We start from the raw sequence: 19,525 nt of genomic DNA on the forward strand, positions 1-19,525 counted from the left end.
AATTTGTTCCTTTAGATTTGCTTAAAATTTAAGAAATCATTAATAGCTAATTTAATTTTTTTTTGTAACAAAAATTATTTATTACATTTATTAATTTTTCACGAAGAATTTATCAATAAAACACCAATTACGAAATAAAAAATTTTTCACAAGAAATTTCTTTTCCTAAAAAAAAATCATTAATTCTTCAAAAAATTAAAAATAGAAATATTCATTTCTGTTGCGTTAAAAAATATTAACATTCAAAAATATCCCACAAAGGAACCTTCTATTATCTCGCTACTTCTCCCAAGATCACCGAGAAATTCGATGTAATTAAAATAATAATTTTTAATTAAAGCAAAGCATCAAACAATAAAATTAATCATTGCTTTATCTCCTTACGAGCATACGTAATTATATTAACGCAATTAACGAACCCCTCGCGTTCCTCGAGCGAGACGTGCGCTTATGCGTGTTCGACGTCCGAGGGAGCGTCGCCGTCAGATCGAGCAGCTGCGTGAAACACCCGGCTGGACGGAGAAACCCGTGTATACTCTTCAGGTATAAATGCATTAATGCTCTTCCTCCCGGACTTCATTTTTACCCACCGCCTTTCGTCCGCCGTGGATCAATCGAAAATTGATTGGAAGAAGAGATAAGAATCTGCAATTTGGCCGTACAAGAAGCAGCAGACTCGCGAACCGGAGAGGAGAGCGAAGGTTACTCGAGTGTCGAATAATTATCGAGCGACGTGATATAGAATATATGTATATATATATATATATGTTTATATGTACAAGGGAGCATCGACGCTCGTTGGTTTGAAATAATTGACGGGCTGAGAGTCATAGTGATCGGTATAAGACGGATTATTGTCATTTTTTTGTAAGTTGATTCATCATGGCCGCCTCGAGTTTGTTATTTTAAATCGAGACTTGCATTTTTTCGATATTATGAAAATACACTTTAACTGAGACAAGATGTAAGTTGAAATTATGTATAAGGTAGTGAAATTATAAGGATGATAGTTTTCTAGATGTTTGAAGGTATATGATTAACTCAAGTTAACAATTTTAGCTTACACTTATTTGATCAGAAAAGATAATTGAACAGCGATACGTTTAAAATTATAATACATAAAAGAATTGTTAATGCGTATAATGATTCATTGCATAAATTTTTATGTGTATATATCAGTTATCTATTTTTTTTTTGTAGACACAAACATAAAATCTCCATTCTTTCCAAATTTCTCCAAATCTTTCCAAATTTCTCAATACAAAACACTTTGTTTTTTAATTACAAAAAATATTTTAGTCTTGAATTGTAAGCTAAAACAATATTAATTTAAATTAGGACAATTAAGCTAATATTTTATTTAAATTTCGTATTCCTTTCTGTTTTTCTTCTCTAAATTATCTCTAGTAATTAATCTCTAAATATTATCTTCATAATTATGAATATAACATAGATAAAAATAACTTATATAAAATACATAATTATAAAATAAAACATAATAAATATGATATAATGAATAAAAACATAAACTGTACAAGAGCATTTTAGACTTTCATGTAATAATTTCAAATTTTTAGGTCGTATCAGAAATTCGAATATAAATAAGTACGAGTTGTTTTCTGTCGAAGCAGTCGCACGAAAGCGTACGAAGGACGAGCATACCGGAAACAGCTATAGTGTCGTGCCATCCCTACTATAGCCTCGACACTAAGCAGAGTGGGGCCTGATGTTCAAAGAGACCCACAGTACGTGGCACAGCTGTCCCTTCGTATGATTTCGCATCCAATATTGCGTTCCAAAGCTAGATTCTCGGTATAAAGAATAAAATTTGTAATTAGAATAAATATATAGTGTGAGAACATTTATACAATTAAAATTTCTCTTATTTCTTTTTAAGAAAAATATATATATATATCATTTTTTCAATAATTTTATAGGTTTCAATTATATTAATAAGTATACATATATATAATATAATTTTTACTTAAAGTTATTAAAATTTAATATTCAAATTAATATTAGATTAATAGTTTATATTAATAATTAATATTATAATTAATTGTTTATAACGTTAATTGTTTATTCTAGAAAAAGTTATAATACCAATACATTATATTGTTATTTGATTTTGTATCTTTTCTATTTCATCTTATCATTATATATCATTGTATGCTTGTATTCCTTTAGCTTTATCTTTCTATTTCAAAATTATGATATAGATTCAACATGAATAAGTATTTTCTATATTATAGAATGTATATTTTATACTATAAGCAATATACTTATGTATGTATTTGAAATTTTAATTAGATACGAACAAAAAATTGTTATACACATTTAAGCAAATCCATTTTTTATTCAAGTAATTAAATGACTCTTCTACCACTATCAGAAATCTATGCATAAAAAGCGAACTTCTTGCTTTTGCCTCATGCAATGTAAAAAAGTATGTAACAGCTATACTTATTTTCTGATAAAGAGATCTGATAAAGTAAGAATTTTAATATATACTTCATAAGGTAAGGAAAAAAAATTAAGTGGTTTATAATTTTTACAGAGAAAAGTAAAAAATATTTAATTATAGATTTTAAAACCAATTTTATAATAAATTAAAGTTTACTTTTTTTGAACATTGAAACTATGCAGTTACTTGTAGTACATAGCTGAATATATTAATTATATATAAGCAATAAAAAATTAAATACATATATTTTATATAATTAAACTATAGTTTGAATATTATGAATATTATTAATGAAAATTCCAAAAAAAGATTAATTCTGATTTTTTATCATATAAAATTAGAATAATAGATGCATTCTTAATGAAAATTTAAAAAGAAAGAAAAACTTCGCAACGCAGCATCTAGTTCGGCTAGAGATCAAGGCAAAGTGAAAGAGACAACTTGTGCACCGGCAACTCGTATGTGGAGCACATAACCGTGGACGAATAAAAAGAACGATCGAAAAAGGAACTGTATATGTATTAAACTTCGCCAAGTTTCCATGTATCGCAACATGACTAAAAGACATCCTTGTCACTTTCTTCCCTTTCGTATACTTTCTCCCCGCAAAATTCAACCCAAGTGCATTCCATTTCGAGCTGGAACGTTCATATTTATATACTGGTAGTTATTATTGTTATAGAATTTTAATTTCATAATTACGAACGTGAACATTTTTGTGTTTAGATCAACGCATATCATCTTACTACAAATAACGAGGTCATGGTAAAAAATACAAAACTGAAATAGGATTAATAGTACATCATAATGGATAATAAATTATGAAAAATTTATAGTCTAAAGAAGCAATATATCAACATGACAAGTTATGATATATAAGAAGAAATTATTTTAAAAACGATGGAACAAATGAATTCATTACGTTTTAACGATCATGTCAAAGTTATCCACGTCAATTGTTTCATCGTCGATTATTTTTAAATCATTTTCTCTGATTAGATACCGTTTATTGTCTGATAATCGATGAATACTGTACTCATGTATCGCAATCTAGAAAAAAATTGATAAGAATGAAAATTTTATCGGTTAAAAATAAAAAAAGAGAAAAGTTTAAGGAATCGATCATAACTTCGAACAATTTTCGTAATCGAAATCAAAAATAAATTTCTAGAAACATCTCGAAAGTGTTTCTTTTATTTTTATATATGTAATTTATGTCAGAGTTCCAAAGAAATCATTTCAAAAATATGTTTTTTCTTGTCAAAAACATAATTAACATGTCAGTGGCAAATGCCAACGTGCCATGTTTCGCGCAGCGCCTCGCACTATTTTCGTATTCTCATCTACATCAAGTTCAGGCGCCTTACAACGGTCCTCTTTGGGGAACTTTCCGCGTTCATCGAATCGCGGTCGGTAACCAGTTCCCTTCACGGATGCATATGCGCGCACTATGAGCCCAATTCCACCAGAAACGATTGGTTCTCTCTTCGACATCCTGACGTATCGCCGATAGTGCAGCTACCTTCTATTCCCAGCTTTTCTCGCGATCCCGCGATTTTGTTTGTAGTATAGATTACTTCTGTGCAAGTGAAACAGAACATATAAATACACAAAGGTCATCTTTCTCACTTTTCATTTTTCCCGCGCCAGAGCTCCATCTATACATATATTTCTATCCTTTTCTATCATTACGCTGTTTCTCTCTTCAATTTCTCTATATACTTCTATTTTCACCACTGCTTTATTCTTCGCGTTTTATCATGTGCACCGTGTTTGCAGCGCTAATAAAGTTTTATTTGTGCGTGGAATCGAGAAATATTAACCAATAGACATTAATGGTTAATTCATTGTTCTCTTCGATTATACTCTTGAAATTACTTTTAATGATAATAAAGATATCAAATGCTCTTCAATTCTTAATGATTTTAAAAATATGCAAGAAATAATAAAGATTTTGAAATCTTAAATTATTTGACCTAATATATTCTTTTTAAAATTTCGTAATCATTAAAAAAAAAACTTTTGGAATGAATAGAAATCGGAATATAAAAATAGGAATACTGGAGTGTGCTATTGAGAACAATCGCTAGATATTCCAAATCATTTGAAAATTTAATGTGCGAACTATAATTATATTTAGCACGGCTTACATCGATTTCTAGAAAAACTACAGGAAATTCGTTGCATCTATTGAAATTGATAGAACGATACTATTATATTTTTCTAGTAGATTTCAATAAAAAATTTATATTTTAATAATTTATTTAAATATATATTATTTAAATATGTATATCTATATTACGTATTAAATATAAAATGGCATTAAAATATAAAACTTTCAACGATACTAAAATAGCACGAAATTTCATGTCTCTTCCGCCATATTTATCATAATTTATACAAATTCTAAATACATTAAAATCTTAGTACAAACTTACTATATATTATACATTATATACTTACTGTTATATATACATATATACAAGTTTAATTTATTGTTAAGTACGTTCTCACGAAACCATAATGATTGCATAGAAATATTACGCAAAATTATGGAAGCAGAAAAAATATCGTAAACATAAAAGAAAAGTTGCTTAATCGAACCATGAGTAACGCCGAAATTTCGTCGTAGGCGTTCCGGAGTCCGGTATGTTCGTTGTTACAAAACGCCGGCCTTCAGCCGCTCCCACCAAGTCAGACTTCAGTCCAGAGTTCTCTCCTCGTATGCCTTGGTTTCGTCATCGATGCAGGCAAGGAGTTCTCGGGCTCGCTTGCACGAAATTCTAAACACCGGCACGATATAACAAAACCACTGGCCACGAGGACGTCTCCATGTAATACTACTCTCGAGTCTCTGCTTTATCGGCTGCTGATATGACATTGTCGTACTTTGGCACTTAAGCTCCACTTTTCAACGGTATTATTTCCAAGTACTAAAAATAGAATGAACATAAATTTTCGTTTAAAGTTTTTATAGTATTAAATTAGAATATTCGTTCAAGGTATTGCAATTATAATAAAATCAAAAATAGTTAGATATCATATAACTTAATTTATAATGTATTCAAATATTTCAGGTTATATGTGCGTCATTAATATTCATGAAAAAAAATTTCTTTAAAAAACTATTTCTAATAATTAGCATCAATGATATATGATCATATCATCATTAAATTAAAGAATGCAATTTCCAACCAGACTAATGCTAAATCTATAATTCGAATTGATTTCGGTACGCGTTGTTTTCGACACGTGTTCCATGAAAGTGGACTCAGTTGGCAAACATGTCGCCGTCAGCGTATCTCCGACGTCGCGGCGTGACACCATGAGCAAACGACGTCTGGTCGGGTATTCATACAGAATCGAGTTACAAAACCGAGTTGTAAAAGGTCTACATTGACGTTGTCTTATATCACGTAGCCAACGCAGAGCGTAGCGCACCAGTACCATCAGCAGCAACAGCGCTGCTACCCGGTGCTGAGTCACTGCTGCGTTGCCGATATACATATCTACGCCATTGCTGGTGGCACGGTCGTGTGGCGTTGCCACGTTTCGTGCTTTCCCTCCCTTCACACCACGCCCCTTCGTCCGACACGATAGGCGTCTATCCCCACTCTTTCCGCCCGAACGAAAAGGAGGAAAACAGGAATAAAACAAAGATAGAGAGATTGTGACGATGGAACCACTGCAGGAAAAGGATAAGAATAGCGAGCACGGCACAACTAAGAATGAGATAGATATAGAGAGAGAGGATATACAAGAAGAGAAAAGGACAGAAGAGGCGTCGCACCGCGCGTTCAAATTTCATTGCGTCAAGCTCACGGTGCTCTCGCGTCTGCTTAGCGCGGAATTCAGAGAAAACGTCGGTAATGGAGTTTCATGAGATAAACGGCAGCAGCGACGCCAGCGCGGTACAATGTTGGCCCTGGTATCAGATAGGGTTACCAACGGGGCAACCAAAACATTTTCGAATAAATGCATCTAGAAAATCCACCCTTCTCTGATATCCGTTAAATGCATATTAGTTTTGTATATAATATTACATAACAATGTTATATAGATAAGAACGTTCGATTTGTTCGCTGTTTTTGCTGTCTAGTTCAAGTCGAAGTTTGGTGAGTCAACAATTCTGGAAAGGCGCGAAAACAATCCATCTATCAGTGATGTTTACGGCATCGTGTTGGTCTTCTTTGGTGAAGGTTGGCTGGCAAAAGCGACTTCGGCAAGTCCACTTTGCGCTCTGATTGCTAACCCCGTGGTTCTTAAATCACTGGTGATCCCGATTTAAGCTCCGACTGCTTGAATTATTTTTCGCGTTCAAAGGAAGAACGAAGCTCCACTGTATATACATCAACTTGCGCATGTGTAGTATCGCAATTCGTAATATAAAATGGCATTAAACAATGTGCTTCCTTTCTTCTATTACTTTAAATTGATTATGTAACGGTAATTGTAATGATCTTTTACGTGCATGAGAAAACATACACGAATTCATGGAATCGTTTAATGTAGAAATTTAATCGAGCATTCGATCGCAGTTATCAGATAGCGCATAGTAGTAATGGATGGAGTTTAGTAAGCCATGAGAATGTCAGTATCGAACAAAAACGTTCATTGTGGTTATAATCATCGTTCATTCTCCGATATTTTATTTTTTCCTTTAAAAAAGAAAGGATATTTTGATAATTACAATAATTAATCTTTAACGTAACACAAGAATTAATAATACACATATTTTGTATCATTGTCAATTTCAATCATTAGAAATAAGAAAAATTTTGAAATGAAATATTAATGTTTAGCAATTAATATTTTGACACAAATATGTTATCATTATCTTCGTATTCTGTATTTAACAATTAACGTTTTAACAATTCATTTACATAACATTTTTTTATATATCTATATATCTATGTTCATATAACATTAACAAAATTTTTATCTAAAAAAATCGAAATATTTTGTATAAATATTAAAAAATTCAATATAGATCGAAGATAATTCAAAAAACAAAAATCTTGTATCCTTTCAAGTTCTAACAAAATTTTCCAAAGAACACAAAAATAATAAGAACAATGATAAGCGATATTTCTTTGAATTAAAAGAGAATAGCCGATTTTCCAGGCAAACGGTCCATCGGAGCACGTTGCACGGACAGGAACGTGGATGGAAAGAGGAAACTAACGTGGATGGAAAAGAGGAAACTAACGTGAAAATAAAAAGGACGATAGACGAAAAGGGGAAACGAGTGAAAAGCAAGGACGGCACGACAGCCGAGAGAGAAGGAGGGAAAATACGTGAGAGAGTTGTGAAACGGGAACGCCGTGCGCATCGCAATGCAAATGCAACTGACCCGATAAAGCTGCATTGGGTCATAGAAAGGGAAAATACAACCTACAAACGTGGGTCTCCCGCCAAAATACGATTTTTATAGCCCCTCAGAGCCACGCTGTTCTCGACTCTTGTGTCTCACAATGACGTTCGTCGACTAACCTTCGAAATTCTTTACACACCCCCGCATTTATGTTGATCATTTACGTTCATCTTCATTTCCTCTGCTGACTTTCTTGCCCGATCTCCGCTTTTTCGACACTTCTCGAACAAGAATGGAAAACTCAAAGATCTTTCTCTTTTCTCTCTATTCTGTTCCAATTGAACGTCGCTACTTTAAAATCTACTTTCGAATTAATAAAAACAAAGGGAAAGTTTAGATTTGTCGCATTGAATGATTCCTTGAAGAATCTTTTGCTGTTTTGTTCCGCGACTAATTGCTAATTGTTCTTTAACCGCGAAAAAAACACTTCTTCGGACGTACCCGCCTTTGATGTGGTCCAAGAATTCTTAAATGTTCGTAGAAATGCTAACTGTTGCACATTTTCCTTCTTCTTCTTTGGTTAAATTCTACAATTTTACCGATTGTTATTCCTTAGAGACGAGTTTAACATTCTTTAATCTTTTGCTATTTTACTTTCAGTTTTATTTGTATTTTCATTTGATATTTTAGTAAGTATATGAGTATATATTATTACAAGCTTACTTTACTTAATAAGAAAAGAAAAAAGATTATTATTATTCTAGAATTCTAAGGTCCATGAATATGCGAAAAGACTAATTGTAAGATAATATATTTAACTTCAATTTAACTTTAAGTTAATTCTTATGAACCTATCATACTTCGTTGGTTTATGGAATTACAATTAAATAGAAACATATTAAATTTGTATTACTCAATGTTAATAATAATTAATAATTTGTAATTTTCTCTTATATAGAAAACTTATTCGTAGATGTAAAAAGAATATTTGAACGTAGTATGTAATCCTTGTCGATAAACGAACGAGAAAACAAGCAAGAAAGAAAACAAAAAAAAAAAAAAAAGAAAAAAACAACAAAATAAATAAATGGAAAACATTATTACAAGGGAAATTAATAAACAATTCAGAAGTTCAATTTCATGGAAAACCAAACGTTTCATTACGGTGAAATTTTGAATGGCACAAAGTCAAAACAGGTAATGGCGGTAACATACCACGGTTCCACAGCGGCAAGTGGGGCATAATAAATTTAGGTATCGATCGAGCGGGAAGAGCGCGCGATCTCTCGACCGGCGCACACCAACGCGGAATATTGTTCCACGTGAAAATAACAAGACCGCGTTTTCAAATTATGGACAATCTCGCGGAATTCACTTTTATGAGTTAGACATGATCAATATCTAGTTTATACAGATGCGTTGGGAACAACAACTAGTCGCACAACAACTATACGCTTATGATTTATGATTGATTATATCTATTACTATTATCACTTGCTGGTGAAAGAAGAAGCAAAAACTCGAAAAAGTAATTAGATATCTTTTTTTTTTTGTTGTAAAAATATTATAAATGGTATATACAAAACATTATTATTATAGTGTTATTATTTAAATAATAGATTTAATATCTAGATAGTAGATAGATTTAATAGATAATAGTAGATGCAGATCTATTTTTTATAATTTTTTATCGTTTGAAGCATATACCATAAAAAACGAGTGATTTACTGCAGATTTTTCTCCCTTCTATTTCGCACAAATATGTACTTCGAATTTATAAAATCGCAAAAAATTGATATATTCAATTGAATAACTATTGTCCGAAAAGTATATAATTGTTTTATACATTCTTTTTCTAATATTAAATCAAATCAATAATCTCATAACAAGTTTTTTAATTTCTTTAAAATCGGTAGATACAGATCTGCATCCCTGTTTCTGACATCTTTATCCAAACATCTAGACACGTGCTAACCATAGATTTCTTGTTTCATCCTTTCATAGCGCAAGTCGTAGATAAATTGGGAAAAATTTTCACTCTTTATATCACGTGACAAAATCTAAATTATTCAATCTTCTTTCGCACCGAAATCAGTGTATGAACACGTGGCTCACTCGGTCGAGGTAGAAAGTGCTTACTAGGGGAGACTACAGGATGAGTGGAGAATGGGGTGCATGGACATTGGCCGGACATCGGAATGGGAAACGGGTTAGCCGAATGACCGGCGGTCAGAATTATGGGGGTGGTGAATTGCGAATCCGCCGCGTCTCCATGCCAAAAACAATGCACGCAGTAAAACGATAAATGGTGAGACAGCCTTATAAATGTCTACTCGACTACACTATTGTCGCGAGAGACTTTACAAGACTCTGGGATATAAGTATAAATTTTGGCAGAAAGGAAGAAATTCCATCTATATTTCGTGTGTGAATACCAAAATTAATGGTAAAATTAAAAGAATAATGTTGTAGGAATAAATATAATTGATAATGAAAAAAGTTCTATATAATATCTTTATAATTTCTCGTACGATTTCTTGTATAATTTTTGATAATACTCGTAGAAAAAGTAGAAATCACTTTCTACTTTTTCGCTTAAAATAAAATTGAAATAAGAATATTATTTTTGTAGAATATAAAAAAGTATAGAGAATTATAGAGAATTATAAGAGTAATATCGTAAAAGTATAGATGATTAATATAAAAATAATGTAATAAATTTCATATAAAAAAAAACATCAGTAAAGTAAAAGGATATTAGAGTCTTATTAAAGAAAAAAAAAAAAGATAATAATAACGAAAGAAATGCATCTTGTTGGCGCGCTTCTCGAATCGCGCATTTCGGTAATCGATATATACGAAACGTGCGCGCGGGCGGCCGAATCGCTTTTAGACTCATTTAAAATGCATCGGAGTATACCACCCTCCTCATCCCTTCCTGTTCATGTATGTACACCAGTGCACGTTTTCCTTACACTCGCGCAGATATTTAAAATTATTATCATTGATGCATTTGAAAAAATTAAAATTATTAATAAAAATTTGTTACGACTCAGACAGCCGAATAATCTTTGAAAATATTCATAGAATTTGAAATTATTACATTTATTCTTTTTGATTCATTTTAATAATGATATTTTACGCTTATTTATTATCAATATATTTCTCTTGTATAGGAATATAATTTATTTATGTATTATAAAAAAATTTTCTAACCTCACATTTATTATTTCTCTCGGTCTGAAACAATCATTATGGAATTATTAATAAATAGAATAATTTAAACTTTCGGAAAATTGTTTCAATATTTAAAACAAAATTTAACCTTCTAATGAATAAAAATTTAAAATTATTGTAAATTTATAAAATAAAACTTTAAACAGAGTAATCTGTTAAATTTAAATCCACTAATATTTAAACGAAGAATCAAAATTAAAGTAATAAAACAAAGTTCGAAGTTAAATTAGATTTAACTGATTAATTTCCACTAATTTTATTAACAATATAAATCATTTATTAGATCATATAATTATTTCAAAATTTCATTTCTCTAAATTCTCAGTCGAAAGATTAAAATAATAATAAAAACATATTATTTTTTTACGACTTTTGCAAATTTTATATTTAATATAGTCGATATTTATTCAATAAATACCAACAAACTGTCATTCAATGTACAATCATGATTACGAATCATCTTAGACAAGATGAAGTATTTAATAGCGACATCTTTATAAGCCAGCATTTACGAAGCAGCAATGTCAGCTTACGTAAGGTAAGAAGAGTATAATTACAAAGGGTCAAAGGGCTAATAATACATAGAATTAATTTTAGCCTTCCACGACGACGAACAGAGAGAGAGAGAGAGAGAGAGAGAGAATCGCATTGTTAATTTTCAGCGAACTTGAAGAGATTTTCATTAATCAAGGATCCATTCAAGATATAACCAATGAAATATCGACGAGACACCATAAATCGTTACATCTAGCGACAGAAAAAGTAGGACTGGTCGTGCACGAGTTCGAGTAAAATCTCAAAATACACGAAAGTCGAAATAGAACCGGCGTATCGATCGACGAGTACTCGAGCGAATCTACAAAATGTCGAAGGTCGCAGCCGACTCGTTCACGAAGCTGTTTTGCTTGAAAAAAATCGTTGAAAAAGGGCGAAATGCAACTATTTTGATCCACGACCACGTATCCGCCGATTTCATCGGTATATCCAACGATGTTTACGGTTTCCACGTGGCGCCACGCCCCAACCCCCGCGCGACTTCACAAAGTCCATGGAGTCTCGGCAAAGTTTCCTAATCGTAGGCTGGGGAATCCCCGACCCAACCACCACTCCACTGTCCCTGTCCTTGCAGATCAACCGAGACGCCGACGGAAGAATCGTTGACCAAATTCTCGCTCCCGAAACTCTGGCCTCTCCCCTTTAAAGGCGTCTCTGCTTTAGATCGTTCTACCCTTTCAAGAGTAGACTTTTCGAAAGCTTTCTTTGTTCGATGGCGTGTTCCTGATACAGTTTCCACGGGATAGAGAAAATTTCGAGGAGAGTGACAATACCGGGTAAATTGGGGCTCTCGTGATAATCCTATGGGCTTTACGGCTTCTTTCTATGTAAATAATATTCTAATTTCTCGAAGAGGAGAGCCATTCGCAAAACTTAGCATTGTGACATCGATGCATCGTTCTTGCCGTTCAACCAGATGATTATTGAACAAACTGACTTGCCCATAAAATCATTCGGCGATACATAGCTGAAAGTAGCATTCATAACTGTCATAACTGCGATTATAGGAGCGACGTGTCGAAATACGAATGTAAAAAAAAAAAAAACGAAAAAGAAAACGTGGAGTATGAGAAAACCCTTGAAAACCGCGAGAAATCATGGCAGTTCGTCGCATAGCGATGCAAAACGAAACGGGTCTCCTCTTGCCGCTAATCTCACGACCGATCCGATCGGAGATGAGCACGTATCTCTAGAAAAAAATGAAGGAAAAACCCGTGGAGGGTGAGGGCACACGGGGAACCAGAGACGAATTCGAAACGTGGAAGGGATGGGGGAGGGAAAAAAAAAAAAAAAAGACAACGAATGGAAGCAGTAACTCCGTGTACATTCGGCGAGACAAACTTGATCAATGGCCCCGGCCGAGCACAGTCGCAAGGAGGATACGTGTACGCGAGGAGAGAGCGTGCGGGCACACAGAAGCATCGCGCATTGTACGGAGAAGCAAGCGTGGTATTAATAACAATTCTCACATCTGGCCGAACAAACGTGTATGTATACACGAAAGGGGTTGATCGGGTGTACGTGCGTATAAAATATACATAGAATTTCGTCTGTAAACGTATATACAGGGACACCGGCGATATACGAAGAGGGAGAGAAGAGGGAAAGAAAGAAAGGAAAAAAAAAAGAGAGAAGAAGGGCAGAAAAGAGGGAGGAAAAGAGGAAGAGGTAGAAAGGAGAGGAAAAAAACGCAACGAAGCGCGTGATCGTCGGAGTTTTCTCCTGGTGGAGGCGTGGGAGGGAGGGACCTACCGAAAGAGGGGAAAGGACAGGGGTGGAAAAAACAAGGGGAGAATACAGCGCCACCACCGGCAACTATTCCCTTCTTTCTCTATCGTTTCACCACGAGGAGAGGCACCGGTGGCACCAGCGCGTACGTACATTTATTCGAAAGTTCACAAACACGCGGCCAACTTGCACTCTGCTAATAAGTCATCGGTGTTCGTTCGTTCGTTCGTCGTCAACCACCACCCAGCAGCGCGCCGCAGCCCCCACCATAGAGGTCGCTTCGTTCGCTCACGTTGCCTCGCACCGACCCATCCCCGCCGCCGCCCAGTTCCACCGCTTCCCCTCGTTCCTCCACCACCTCCTTCCGCTTCCCCTCGTTCCACTTCGGCTTGGTTCTACTTCGGTCCATCCCCTACCCCACCTCTCTACATATAGAACCTTCTATCGTGTTCGTCCGTGTCCCATGCTTATGCTCGTGCGCCTGTGTACGTCTATATACGTGAGCATCGCGTTTTACGCGAGTTGCGCCCATCCCCTGTCGAATTCAAACTGACTCTCACACATACACGCGTACATACACGCACACCATGAACGAGCACGTTTTCAAGTACATACTAAACTACGCTCTCGTGCATTTGTGACCAATGCGCCAGTGTATAGCAAGTTAGCCCCGTATCTCGCCTATATGTGCAAGTGTATTACGTTTGTATGCGAGATGCTTGCACATCCCCACTTCGAAATCCCATTTAACCGTGTACGTCGCTCCTTGCACACATTTACACGGGCACGTGGGTGTAGAGGTAAGTTTTTGTAGGTACACTTAAACGAAAAAGCTTCACCACTATGAGAAGGAGGGCGTATATGCGCGCGCGTGGGCGCGATAAAGCTTCACGAAAGCGTATATGGTGGCGCAGTGAAGTTTCACCAATACCAGGGAATGGTACAGCAAAACACGTATACACGGACAGATACGGTCATGGTCTGGTGGACTGTTCATCCTCCTTCAGGCAATGGTACTTTTCTCTCCCTCGCTCTGACCGGGTTACGCTTGCAAGCTCTCGATCTGCTTCTCTCTTTCTCTCCGTCTCCTTCCTTTCTGCCTCTCAATTTCTGTCTATTCCCGTCTTCGTCGGTCTTTATGCCGTTTTTTGCCCATCTCTGTCGAGTGGTCGAGTCCGTCGAAAACTGGGAAATTGTAGGTGTAACACGAATAGAAAGGAAGAGGGGAAGGGTCCACCTTTGGTGACGCGTGGACACCACGAGGCTCGGCGCACGTTGCGTCTGTACCTAAATTACATGATTAAAAGTGCTTTAATTAGTTATTTGACGAGACCTAAATTTATTCGAAGTATGATATTAGTTTCGTCCAGCTTGTTTAATTTCGTTTCGGGATAATTAAGTAGCCCTGGATGGATATAATTCCACAAGATAAGTGGATTAAACAGCGATATTTATTTCCGCGTACCTACACGCTACCGAATCCTCTTAAAAATCGATAAAGAAATTTCACCGAAAATTTCGTCCAGTTGCTCGGTTCGTATTTATTTATGAAGCGAGAGCCAACGAGAAACTTTCGAAACGAAACGTGGAAAATCGATTTACCAGGCCGATCGAAACTGCGACGACAGCGCCACCAATGAGAAGAAAGATTATACATCGGATACGAGAGTTTTAAGAATCGGAAGATGAAGCTAGAGGAAAAACGAATCGCGGAAAAGTTAATCAGACGCGTCACGATGCGCGAGACGAACGGATCGGGGAACAGGACATTTTCCGTTGCGTATGCGTGGATACGCGGCGAGAAAGGAGAGGCTCTCCTTTCCATATCGTGTGCTCGCACGGTCCACGGTCGCGTATTAAAGCGGCAAGAAACGCCTCGTTCTCCCACGCGGAGCAAAGGATCGAGCGGACGGAGGGTGAACAGGAAGGGGAGAAAAGAACGGAGAAAAAAGATGATCACGTTCGTTTCTCGCGGTGTGCACGCGCGGTGCCTTTCGCGGAGCGACTTTCGAAGCTACTCGACAGTTGCATACACACGTAACCACCAGGTGTATCTCTCTTTCTCCTTCTCTTTCCTCTCGCTACTGCTGCCTTCTCTTTCCCTCCTCGTAACCACTTCACGGTGAAAGCAGTCACGGTGAAAGGTGATTGTAGCACATCCCGCGTTTCTTTCCCCGTTTCTTTTAATATCAGAATAGATTCAAGTGTTTTTTCTCTATTTGTTATTTAACTAGAACGATCGTATTTTTCTTCATTATCGCTCGATAAATTCAGTAAGCAAGCGCAGACGATCGATCGAAATTTTATTTTTCTCAAACCTATATTCCATTATAGAGAGAGAGAACGATATTCGTAATTCCGTTCCGTAGGAAACAAAATAACGCGAAGTAAAATCTAACATCGTCCTACAACGTCATCGTCATCGTCGTCGTCGTCGTCGTCGTCGAGGGGTTGCTCGTTGTCCAGAGTCCAGGGTAGCGTAATCCGGCCTGCATCAGTTTCTCCCTACCCCCTTGCCACCCACATCCACACCCTTCCCGTCTGCGTCGCACCCGATCGTTCTCTTGCTCCGTCTCGTTCCATAATTCAACTCGTGCTGCGATTGGTCGACGTTGGCCGCTGACGTCACGTGAAAACCGGCAGGATAACAAGGAACGAGGGGAGGCCAGGCGGGAGCCACTGGAGGAGATACGAAAAGGGATGCGGGACGAGAGGAAGAAAGAGAGGGAACTAGTATGAGAGATGGAAACGCGAGGGGTTGGAAAACGGGGGTAGTCAAGCTCCCACAAAAATACCCTGTCAGATAGAAACTGGCGCCCAAGCCTGGCGGACGCTACCAGCGCCGCTGCTACCAACTACGTTACTTGCACGATACCATCACGTTGATACCTCCTTCGTATCTCTTCACCCTCCACCACCACGACCGTCCCCGTTTTCTTTCTCTTGGACGATACCCTGTTCTGGTATATTTCCTATATTTAATCAATTTTCTTGCTGCTAACCATGGTCAACGTTTCTCCCTTCCCATCTCTTTCTTCCTTTTGCCATACCATCCATACTGTTCTCCGCTAACTAAATTTCTGTCTCTGGTTGAAGTCGCTTCAGTCCGTGTAACGTTGTAAGGAAGATCGAAAAGCACGATCTCTTCCTCTCGTAATTTCCGCGATACACGTTTGATGAAAATTAAATGGGAGAGATTCGAGGTGGAGGCGGGAAAGCAGGTCGTTGGGTGTCGAAAATGTCGCAAAGGGAAAACGTAAGCTACGATGGAAACGCCGCGAAGGAGCTAGTAGTGTCAGGATCGATTTTCAAGGAAGATGGCGTCCTATCGTCCCCTCTACTCCAACTACCCTCACCCTGTCTCCTCACCACCGTCCACGCGCACACACACACGTATGCGCGTACACGTAGAGAGGCACACTTACACAACCCCTGCTCTTCGTCACTACCCCTCGTCCTCGTGGAACTCACGGTCGATGAAGTGGAGTTCTCTCCTCCCTTCCCTTCTCACTCTCTCTCTCTCTCTCTTTCTCTTCCCCTATCTTTCTCTATCTGCCGTTTTCACTCTGTCTTCGTTGCACACACGCTCTCCGTTACTGTTTCTGCTCACTCGCCTAGTCGGTACTTTCGAAAAATAAAGGGAGATAAGGGAGAGAGATAGGAAAACGTACGGTTGTTAAAGAAGCCCGGAGATAGGCGATGGAAGACAGCGGGGGTTCATTATGCTTCTTGAATCGTAAACAAACAAACAACCGCGACCGGCAGGATCCTCTCTTTCCATGAGTAATCCAGATTTGCGAGAAAGGATCGTGAAGACTGCAATCAGTCGCGATTCTACGAATGCGAGCGCCCTCGAGAGGAGAAAAGGAGATGGCACACGTTCGAAATTATACGCGGCTGAAATATCCATCGCGATGGAAAACAATCCAAAATGAAGTTGACCCGGAAATTTACTCAAATAGCAACTCGGTATCTTTAGTTTGAACAGCGCTCATTCTATTCTCTCCACTGAGTTATATATACATATATACGTATGTATACACTATATAATCGGCCAAGCCAGAATCTCCTAAAGGTTTTCAAAGGTATACCGGCAATTAAAGCTTTCCGTCCATGGATCGGTGGTGGAGATCAAGCCGTAGCTATGAAACTAGAACGATATTATACGCGATATTCGCGCTAGTATAGCTTTCGGCTATATAATCATCAACATGAAACCAACACCGGTGTTAGATCGATCGAATTTGTTTATTAAACTATACCGATCTTCCTCTATTGAATTATTACAGTTTATAGGTGAACATCGTGCGTAGGGAGGAACATTACACGGAGATAAATTTGTGGGTTAGCGGTTACGCCGAGAGATATAACTTTTTCCCGTCGAAAAGGTCGTGCACGAGACGAGAAATATGCTCGAGACGGGGGGAGGGAAACCAGAAGTTATTCTTCGATAATGGTGATCAACCATCAGGATTGGGAGGTTATGTTGTGGCGAGTAGCGTCGATGCGCATGCGCGCACGCTCTATGCGCAGGAAGGACGCTATCCACCGTGCCGCCCGAAACTTCAAATGTCCCACGTCGACGCCGAAATTGGAGCATTATTACGAAGTTGAATTCGACCGCAGGAATAATTACGCGCGGCCGCCGCCGCACAGATTAATATTTCCATTCGATTTAGAGGCGATTCGCGATATATTTCAATTCACGATTAATGACTTTTGCTATCCTGCTTTGGTCGCGGGTGATTACGAGTAATCACTCTGTGCACGGCCATCCCTACGGTTCGTTAGCGGTTCGAGGATTCTTTCAGAGAATAACTTCGCATGGCCGCTCTGTAGGAAACTGTTTCGTGAAACGCAAACAACGATGAAGCAGTAACAACGTTTGAAATTTTATGAAAATATGTATGAAATTGCGCCGGGTGATTCGATGAATTTTATATAATTCGCATTTGAAGATAAAATTTCATCCGCCGAAAATATATGAAATATAGGATGCATTTCGAAAGATGTTTCTACTTGTTGAGTTTTGATATAATTCTTGCACGCTGTGACTAATTAGAATCGACGATGGAAATGCAACTCGATTTTGTATTTCGATTTTACGGTGAAAAATAGCAGTATATAAAAAAATCAGTAATCATGAATCGAATTATAAATGCAAATTGAACAATCTAAGTTTTAAGTAATGCGATAATTTAACACAAAGGACGAGAGCACGATGGTTACGAATCGATGTAATTAAATCATAGCTGGCAAAAATAGAAAAAGAGGGGAGAAGAGCAAGGGGTGAGAATGCAGGTCGAAATATTGGAGGGAATATCGCGCAGCAAAATTCTAGCCGCAGCTAGGCAACCATTTTCATCGATCGCGACCGGGTGAGGGGGGTCTGAAAAGGGGTCGGCCATTTTGTTTATCGTGCGCTAATGTCGAATGACCGCTAAAAGTGAATAACAGTTGCTTTTCCTACCCTTCCATCAACTATTAATGCCACTGCTTTGCTTGAAAACACGTTCGGATCTAATCTATCTCAGAAAATCTTATCGACAACTTTTCATAAAAAAAAAAAAAAAATTTAATAATGAAAATATTTATTTCAAAATCACGTCATATAAAAAACATAACATAATCATTAATATATCGAACGATGAATTAGTTTCCAAGATGATTTTTGATTTTGATTTTGATTTCATAAAATATAACCATCTTAACCATTCGAACAATTTATTAATTCTTCTTTGATCTGATAAAAATTATTTATACGTACATTAAACGTACATTATTACAATATTTAAATATATGAAAATATTAATTTTTATAAAAAGGTAACTACACAATGATTCCGATTTTCTTGTTTCTTTTTGTTCTTTCGAAAAAATATATATTATCGATTTCAATTGTTTAAATGTACGGAATACATCAAGTACTTTATTCGTTTTATTAATTTTTTCCTATAGAATCTCTATTTTCGATAAAGCGAAATAATTAATACCAAAATATCGATCTTTAATAATCGAAATAAAGCACTACGTAAAAGGACTTTTCGTTCGTTACGTCATAAAGTAACGTCATCTCTCAATTAACGTTAGTGCTTCGTTACGAGGAATCGTGTAGGAGGAAGGGTCGTGGGAGGGTAGAGAAATAACTTCGTCACAGCGTTACGCGACGAATTACAGGAAAAGAAATAAAGGAAAACGGTCGAGTACCTTTTAAGGGACGTCACTCGA

The 19,525-nt window shown here is 36.8% G+C and overlaps 1 long non-coding RNA gene across 2 annotated transcripts in view; it reads right to left on the bottom strand.

The window, feature by feature from the left end:
• Positions 1–1,481: 1,481 nt before the first annotated feature.
• LOC114577987 (uncharacterized) overlaps positions 1,482–19,525 on the bottom strand; it is a 41,928-nt gene continuing 23,884 nt past the window's right edge. Inside the window, exons 2-3 of one of the 2 annotated variants that reach the window (XR_009829913.1) lie at positions 5,069–5,397; positions 1,482–4,043 (exon numbers count right to left, since the gene is read on the bottom strand). This is a non-coding gene — a long non-coding RNA (uncharacterized LOC114577987). Of the gene's footprint in view, positions 4,044–5,068; positions 9,267–19,525 lie in introns of those variants that run through there. The other variant, XR_009829912.1, reaches the window with a different exon arrangement.

The sequence above is a fragment of the Apis cerana genome, linkage group LG5 (assembly GCF_029169275.1).
Source record: "Apis cerana isolate GH-2021 linkage group LG5, AcerK_1.0, whole genome shotgun sequence".
Lineage (NCBI taxonomy): Eukaryota > Metazoa > Arthropoda > Insecta > Hymenoptera > Apidae > Apis > Apis cerana.